Source organism: Sinocyclocheilus anshuiensis, unplaced genomic scaffold (genome assembly GCF_001515605.1).
Source record: "Sinocyclocheilus anshuiensis isolate Anshui unplaced genomic scaffold, SAMN03320099.WGS_v1.1 scaffold1365, whole genome shotgun sequence".
In the NCBI taxonomy this organism is placed as follows: domain Eukaryota; kingdom Metazoa; phylum Chordata; class Actinopteri; order Cypriniformes; family Cyprinidae; genus Sinocyclocheilus; species Sinocyclocheilus anshuiensis.
This window is the reverse complement of record NW_015551032.1, coordinates 400,863-410,567: the sequence shown is the minus strand read 5'-3', so window position 1 is coordinate 410,567 and position 9,705 is coordinate 400,863. Positions and strand designations below refer to the sequence as shown.

At 38.7% G+C, this 9,705-nt stretch overlaps 1 pseudogene; it reads left to right on the top strand.

Moving 5' to 3' along the window:
• The first annotated feature begins 414 nt into the window (after positions 1 to 414).
• Positions 415 to 4,629, top strand: LOC107661203 (uncharacterized; annotated as a pseudogene).
• The last annotated feature ends 5,076 nt before the right edge of the window (positions 4,630 to 9,705 follow it).

The following is a 9,705-nucleotide window of genomic DNA, read 5'->3' as shown; positions in this document are numbered from 1 at the left end:
TGAAGACGTGCGGAGGATTGGGTGTCAACTCGCGCTCGGGTGACTCGAGTAAACGGAGTCTGAGTTGAATTATAATTCGCCTAGAACTAGGACATGGTAGCTCCGCCCATTCATCAAAAAGCAGCTCGTTGATTGGACAAAGATACGTGCGTGAGGCGGAGTCCATGGGTGTGTCATGAAGCGTGACCGAACTATGATTGGCTTTCGTCTCCCTCTATCATAATCCGAATAGCGGCTCCTAGAGCCAAACCACATTTTACACATTAACGAACTGTTTCTGGTAAAGTGTTGCTGATACTAACACAGGCTAAATAATATCGTGCCCTCTTGCTCACTGTTTTAAAACTGAATAAGTTTAAATGGTCCTTCAAGAAAGCAAACGCCTTAATTTGACCAGAGAGAAATAATTTCCTTATGTTTTATTTTAAATAATGTGTTGATGATGAAGCTCTTTCTCTGAAACAAGACGAACACAATTGAGATTAAATCGACGGAGAACTCACTTGACATGCACTTCACGGACCGCCACGGACTGCTACGGTAATATAAGGTAAACCTCTGGAAACATGAAATGTGTAAATGATGTCTTATACATTCAACCTGATATTTGTTCATATCTGAATTATTGACGTCACCTCGTATTACTCAATGCAGGTTTGTGACAACAGTTTTCTATATGAGCTTAATTTCTATTGTGCTATCCATGACAAGTGTAATATTTTGCGGGGCTTAATAAGAAATCAGATGAGTATGTTTACAGACAGACGCATCTTTCTGTATTAGCCCGTTGTGTCAGCACGCGCACATTTCTGCTGTCAGGCGCGTGTGAATGCTCTGTTTGTCTGCATCTTACTGCTTTGCAGCGCTCGGGCTCTAAGCTTCAAACTGTTCCGCTCTTCCCCAACCCCCCGTGCACTGCTCAGGCAACGAGGGCAGGGCCAGCCCAAATAAATGTGGGGAGGGGAAAAAAACGAAGACAACAAACCTTAAAAATGTAGGCCACGGCGCGTGACCCAATTCCTCATGAACAACACAGCGAGTGTGAATGTGGAGCACGGTTATTATCCCCCACGCCCGGCACGATTCCAGGGCGTTATTATCCCCCACGCCCGGCACGATTCCAGGGCGGGTTCTACAGTGTGTGTTTCTCTCTCTGTGCCAGGCAATGCTCGGTGGCTTTTAGAAATAGAAAAGAAAAAAAGAGAAGAAAGAAATGTTACATTTAACCAATTTGCTGTTTTAAATGGCAACAAGGTATCAAAAGTTTTGTCATGACACATTTCTAGTTTGACACATATCATGCAAACTCAGTAAATAGGTATTTTTTTAAACTATATATATATATATATATATATATATATACATTTTTGTGTCTGAAACCTACAATAAGCCCTGCAGTCTCTATACTGACCATAGCCCTCAATAAACAGGAAATATTTACTTCACATCTGAGCACAGCATGAGCTTTTTCTCTCAACACAGGCTCGACTGGGATGTTAATCTTTTCTCCTAATATTCGAGCAATTTTGTGTGTGTGTGCTTTTATAATAATAATAAATAATAATAATAATAATTAATTTATAGACAACGCTTGGGGTGTTGTTGTGAGATACTGGTGAATCTTCCATTTATGTATAGCCTGTGGGCTGACCAGGTGGTAAACTACATCTCTTCACCTGTTGATTACACATGGGGAGTGAGCCAGTGTCAATTTCAGTAAGTGTGTGTAGTGATCTGAAGTCAGGGTGGGCTGGGCTGCTCCTAGGCTTTTGTGTGGCAGTATTGGGTGTTCTTGGTTTTGACCACAGTGAATACAGAAAGAGAAGATTGTAGTGTTGTGTGTGTGTGTGTGTGTGTGTGTGTGCGCGCGCGCATGTGTGTGACAGATATTTTGTTTTGGGCCCCCTGGAGAAGGCGATCAGTCTGAAGCTGACCTACTTTTCTCTTTTACTCCATACCTGCAGAGCTATTTATACCCATGGCACAGGGCTACAGGAGCAACTCAGACCATCTCTCCCCTCACAAACGCCCACATAGACACTTTCTCTAGTGCTCACACAGTTATGTGTACACATCTCCTGCCATCTCAGAGGTTTTTTTTTTATCTTGTTGTTATTATCATTTTCCCAGCCTGGCCTGTGGAGAGCAAACCCACCCAGCCATCCACCCACCCACACAGTGTGAAATCTACACCCCCTCAAGGAGAGCAGGGTGTGACATCCAAGGAGTGCAGTGAGGGTGAGTTGTATTCTTTTAAAGGATCTGGTCCCAGTATACATGTGGAAGCCTGTTTCACATATCGAAACATGAATGCCTAATGAATGCCTTTCTGTTTAATCTATGTTATAAGCATCAACCCACATCTGTAATTATTTGTTTGCCCCAGAATGTTTAGAGATTGAATTACAGTTTTGTTGAACCATAACTGGGTTATTTATCACAAAAGAAACATTGACGTTGATTCTTGCTGAGTTGCTCAGTGAACAAAATATGTTTCTAAAGGTATTCTGGGTTCAATAAAAGTTAAGCTCAATCAACAGCACTTGTTGTGGCATAATGTTGATTACCACAAAATAATAATATGAATATAAAAATAAAATGTGGTGTTTCCTTTTTTTCTTAAAAAATAAAAAAATCTAGATTACAGTAAGGCATTTACAGTACAATGGAAATGAATGGGGTCAATCACTGAAACGTTAAAATACCCACTGTTTCAATAGTACAGCCATAAAATGTAAATACACAGAATTTACTAACCTTGTAAAATTGTCTCCAGTTTTACAACTTTGTTGCTATTACTACATAAAGTAATAAATCATAAAGCCCTAAAGCAACTGTAAAACTGTTTTAACACAATAATTAATGTAAGTGTTTTTATAAAATTATAAGCGTTACATGTTGTGTACATCTGGAGATGTACATCTGCCAACAAGTGTTACATTTCTGCTTTTAAAAATTGGCCTCATTTATTTCCTTTGTAAATACTAAAATGTAAATTTTAGTTTTTCTTAGTAAGAAATCCGGGGATGAGTCTAAATCATTTCATCCAAAGTGCACACACACAGCAGTGAACACACGCACACCGTGAACACACACCCGGAGCAGTGGGCAGCCATTTTTTTTAGTAAGAAAACCGGGGACGAGTCTAAATCATTTTGAGTACTCGAATCCACAACCTTTGGGTTATGAGTCCGACTCTCTAACCATTAGGCCACGACTTCCCCATTTTTTGTGGTAATTAACATTAAGGTGTGGTCACATTTACTTTAGGAGAAATTTTCAGGCAAAATCCACCAAAACCAACAGAAAACTTATTGGTTTGAAAGTGACTTCTGTGTGTGTATATGTATGACTACACTATTGGCAATAGACAATGGACCTTTTTTCGCTGAAATTTCACTGTGACTGCACCTTTATGCCATAAATGCTCAATCCGAAATATTCTTTAAAAAATAATCACAATCAAAACTAGTCCTAACTTACAGATCTGATTTTACTGATTTTGTGTCTCTTTATAGCCACAGGAGACGTAAGCACCATTGTGCAGACAGAGGGATGGAGGACAGGAGGCACTTGCCTTCAGATGGAGGTGGCAATGCCAAGCGCTCTGCCTCAGCAGAGTGCAACACAGAGGATAGAGCGGTCAGGAAGGCGCAGGGTGACCCTGAGACCTCGACACAAATGCGTGTGAGAAAAGACAATCTCTGTGATATCCCTCGCAAGGTGCCTCGTTTCCAGTATGTGGATTTCCCTTCTCTGCACCAGTGCATCCAACAGCTTTCTGTGCCTCCGCTCAACGGTTGGCTGGGATCCTGCTCATTGACAAAGGCACCAGACTACAGGCCCACCAGTCCTAAGGAAAAGGTTCCCAAGTTTAAATATGTGGACTACCCATCTCTCTACCACTGCATTCAGCAGCTGTCCGTACCTCCATTAGAAAGCTGGAGCGCAGGGCTGGTCAGGTTTAATGCAGAGGGGAAACAGGACGACTCTGGGACTATGAAGAATAACCTAAGGAATGAGGCAGGAGATCAAAGCAACGAGAACAGGAATAGAGTTACAGCATTTTCTTTCCCAAGAGACACACACACCTCAGTCTCAGGTAAGGAGGAGAGGCCTCAATACGACTACACCTCAGAGGTGCGACAGAAGTTAGAGAAAGGTAACGCACCTCTAAGGTCCTGTGCTACTAAACCAAAAGCTGCTTTACAATCAGATTGCGGATCCAGATCAGAATCTGGTTCTGGATCTCATAGCGATGCAGCGGTGGTGAGAAACGACAGACCGTCGGTTATTAACATGGTGCATACAGATAAGCAGAAGCACTGGATAAAGGCAGATCACCTGGAAGAACAACTGAACTCTCCTGATTCAGTCAGACGGGTACCGTGGAACACCCTCCCAGAGTCAGTCTGCCCATTCTGCCAACAGATGTTCACAAACCCTGAGCAGTTCAGGGCTCATCAGCAGAGCCATAGAGATAAGGTGACTAATGTTAACTGTTAAATAAACCAACTATTTATAGACAATGATTACATCCAGCACAAATTCTCACTTTCTTTTGTGACATACGCAACTATATTCTCTGTATGTAACTTAAAGGGATAGTTCACCCAAAAATGAAAATTCTGCCATTAATTACTCACCCTCGTGTTGTTCCAAACCCATAAGACCTTCATTCATCTTCGAAACACAAATTAAGATATTTTTGATGAAATCCAAGAGGTTTCTGATCCATAGACAGCAATGCAACTACCACCACTTTCCGGCTATTTTTGATGAAATCCAAGAGGTTTCTGATCCATAGACAGCAATGCAACTACCACGTTCAAGGCCCAGAAAGGTAGTAAGGTAATCGTTAAAATAGTTCATGTGACATCAGTGGTTCAACCTTAATTTTATGAAGCTACGAGAATACTTTTTGTGTGCAAAGAAAAAAAAAACTTTAAAGTTTGATTCATCAATTTCTTCTCTTCCGTGTCAGTCTTTGATGTGCGATCACGAGAGTACCTCAACGCATGCAGGTGGTCCTGCTGACACAGGAGCCAGAGTTCTGACTTAGAACCCGAATACGCTGCGCCTTGTGTCTTCTTATAAGCAGAAGAAGACTCACACTGTACATAAAAGTCTTCGTAAACATGTATGCAGATTTCGACAGAGAGGATGACTTGCAATTGTTTTGCCAAGCCTTACGTATTCGAACCAGAATATACAGACAATGAACACGGAAGAGAAGAAATTGTTGAATAAAGTCATTATTTTTGTTTTCTTTGTGCACAAAAAGTATTCTCGTAGCTTCATAAAATTAAGGTTGAACCACTGATGTCACATGGACTATTCTAACAATGTCCTTACTACCTTTCTGGGCCTTGAAGGTGGTAGTTCCATTGCTGTCTATGCAGGGTCAGAAAGTCTTGACTGATGTTATGAAATCTAAAAGGCAGAACTGAACAGACAGAAACAAACAAGCATACAATATGCATGCACATACAGTACACTTACAAGAGTGCTGACGCACACACACACAGTATCCTATTCATGATTCAGAGGTCAAAATCACATAAGGACCATCAGACATAATGGGGTTTCAGCTCAAGACGGGATTAGAACCAGATTTATAGTCTCTTCCACACATATATCAGCGTGTTTACAGGGGTGGGTGACGCTCGATGGACTGGTGCATAAGAGGATGAATTTTATTACATATGTGTTCCCCACACTGTGTGCATAGTGGCAGGCTAAATACTTAGCTTTGGGTGCCTACAAAATAATGTCTGTTGTTAATGATTCGTTACATTAGCTTTTTATTGTTTTGTATTTTTTATGTTTTTGGAAATTAATGTCTAGTGGCTTCAAGCTAGTAGCTTTAAATCTTAAAAATGTACCACTTGTTTTCAAATATTTAATTGTGTGAGTAAAGATTTTTTCATACAGAAATAAATGTTTGACTTTTCAGTACAGGCATGCCCTCTGCAAGAAAACCTGTTTGACAGGTTACCTCTCAGGTTCTTAGATGAAGTATTTATGCTTTATATAAACATAAGAGCTAATCCAACATCAACATCTACAGTAGCAAAACTCACTATTTACATTTAAACCTCGAGTCTAAATGGATGTTTAAATATTATGAAATATGTATATTGACCTTTTGTTTATAAACTTTTGCAGGAATATAATGCATTTTTATTACAATAAAGTTCTGATCAGCTAAAAACATGTTTATTTTTTAAGTATACTTCTGGATCTCAGGAAGATGGAAACAATCTAGATCCCACAAACATAGTAAGCACTGCATATTAACTTCATTGCATTGTCATCAACTTAATCTGAACCAGACTCAACATAGTGTCATGAAGTTGTAAATCTTTATTAATTTCCACCCATATCTTACATTTTTCCAAAGTGCCCGGTTTGTTTCTCTGCACTTAAACCTGCATATATAAAAGGTACTACTGATAAACTGCTTCAGTGCACTCGATGCCCAACCACTCAGCTCCTCTGTGGCTCCTGCCTTTACCCCTGCACTTCTGCTGCCTGCACCAACAAGCTGTGCCCCCTTGTCTCCACACTGCTAACCTGTGAAGTGGTCTCAGATCCAAAGAGCAAAGTGCTTGGTTGTCCAATGTTCAGAGCCTGTCCCAAGTGTCATAATCTGATTATGCATGAAGAAGGATGCAAGTTTGTAACATGCACACCATGCTATCACCGGTTCTGTTTCATCTGCTTGCAAAATGATTGTAGCAAGGATAATGCAAACTACTGGAATCTAACTTGCACAAAGCCGAGAGCAGAAAGACAGAGATTTATGTCACCACAAACGTGAACAGAGATTCCTCCAGGGTTGGACATTGTCTAAAATGCAAATGCAAGATTTGTCAATTGCAATACAGAAGTAATCAGTAACAGAATTAATTTCACAAACTGATTCAATATACAAAAGAAATAGAACATTGCACTGATCCCATCTTTCCCCTGTGCTTTGAATCTATGCCTTACACCTGATTGACTTGGTCTTTGGTTAGCAGGAATAACAACTCAAGTAAACTTCAATAAAGTAGCACTAGTGGACACTAGCTGATTTGTATCCCTGTAAAACGTAGTTATTAGAGAAACGGATTGTACATTATTTTTCCTATAACACTGTGCCACGCTACTTCTTTTATACCTAAAATGTCAGCAATCTTATCACTTAAAACAACAGCTCATGGTACAATACAGAAAGATACATAGAGCGTTCCATTTTAAGTATTGATGCATCTAAGGATTCTTAATAGCAACCTATAATTTATTAAATTCTATATTACTTAGCATTTTACTTATTTTACTTGCTATTGTAGTGATTTTTATTGCTGTTTTATCTATGTTCGTGTGGTTTTAAGGGTCTTCACAAATGAGAGATAAGAGAATGTCTCCATTTCAAGGATTTTGATGTCACAGGATAATGTGGTGCAGTAGTCATTTTCCATTGCTTTTAGATTGGTATAAAACTTGTTGGATTTGTGCTGATCAAAGTACAGAAGGGATGAAGTTGAGATAAAGTCTGAGCATTGAAACATAGGCAACTAAAGGCTGGAATACACTACACAACTTTTAAAATCTGAATGCTAGGGATCATACACTGACCAACTTTGTAAACAGTCACATACACTATGCGATTTCCTTTGAAATCTGTCAACTCAAATCTGCAGGCTGGCTCTGACTTTCTGCAACTAGCATCCACTTCTGCAGACTGTAAATCGGGGGGGAAATTGGGACAAAAGTCTTGTAGTATATTCCAGCCTTTAGATTATTACATAAACCTTGGTCATTTTTTATCATCACTTCATCTCATGCTTTTGGCTATTTCATGTCATTCTTCTGTCAACCTCTCAGGCTGATAGGAAAATTTTAGTTAATACGGTTTTGGGTACAATACAAAATACAAACTCTGCTGACAGTTTTGGATAACAGACAAAACAGATGTCTATTGACAGGATCTGGTAAAGAGACTGCATTCAGTATTCTGGTGTGGAGATTCAATCTAACTGTATTCATATTAAAGTCTTACACAACAGAGTATTGTCCAGATTCAGGGTCCTATTGTCAGGCACTTTAAATCTTAGGCAAAGAAAGATATTTTTAAAGGCATTAAGGTACAATTGATATCCATTTGACAGATGTGTTTATCCAAAGCAGGGACAGTCATTTCAGGGATAAATCCAGGAATATCATCTTAAAGGGATTGTTCACCCAAAAATGAAAATGATTTTATTCACCATCATGTCCTTTCAAACCCATAACACTTTGGTTAATCTTTGAAACACAAATTAAGATATTTTTAATAAAACATGTTTTGTCCCTTCACTGAAAGTCTAGGTAACTAAAACTTAGAAGATACAAAAAGGTCACAAGGGCATTGTAAAATCCATATGAATCAAGCGGTTTAATCCAATTCTTGTGGATTAAATATATAAACGCACATACATAAAGCGCATCACATATGGTAAATATGGATGCTTGTGCATGTGTCACGAGTGACAACAAACCTCATTGATTCCCACGTATCACACACATTTTGAGCTTCTGTATTCACCAAAAGTGATGTTCAATGTATGTGTGTTGATCATTGTTGAGATGTAAATAAAAGGATAATTTTTTTAAGTGATTTATATCACATGTTTTTATATTACATTTAAAAACTGCATTTTGGTTCTTGTAAGTTTTGGTTACCTGAACTTTTAACGGAGGTACAGAAACCGCTCAGGTTTCATGGTAAATATGGATGCTTGTGCATGTGTCACGAGTGACAACAAACCTCATTGATTCCCACGTATCACACACATTTTGAGCTTCTGTATTCACCAAAAGTGATGTTCAATGTATGTGTGTTGATCATTGTTGAGATGTAAATAAAAGGATAATTTTTTTAAGTGATTTATATCACATGTTTTTATATTACATTTTAAAACTGCATTTTGGTTCTTGTAAGTTTTGGTTACCTGAACTTTTAACGGAGGGACAGAAACCGCTCAGGTTTCATAAAAAATTAGAGATGCACCGATTGCAATGTTCTTGGCCGATTCAGATTTTTTTTGTGACCTGCCGATACTGATTTGTACCAATTCCGATTTTCTCTCTAAGAACTATAATTGACAGAATATTCAAACAAAAATCTATGCAAATTTCAATGCAAAAAAATTATTTACATAATAAAAGAAATTATTAAACATTACAACTCCCCAAATCTGGACTAAGTTACAGATGTTCTCTCACTTAAACAACTCTCAAAATATCCATCTTTTCACTGCAGAGGAAACAGAAGCTGCATCTGAAGTGGCATTAGATGTATTTAAACAGACTGTTTGATGAAGCTGAGGTGCCATAAATGCATTTACACCACAAAATTTCAAAATGAATAAATAATTTTATAAGATTAATGTTTTACATATTTTTTTTAAACCTACAAATAAATGTTGGGAAAAATGCAATGATACTTTTAAATATAATCAAACCACCAGTAGGTGGCGGCAAATGACTGTTTTAATGAGTGAGTCCTTTAGTCATTAATTCTTTGGCTGCACAATAAATCGCATGCGATTGTCATGCGCATCTCGTCAGTAAAGCCGGTTCTGTGATTAGTAGTAAATCTCCATCACATGCTTTCAGATGGAGCGGCATTTACTACACAGAGCCGTAGTTCGCTGACAAGCTACGCAATATCGCGTT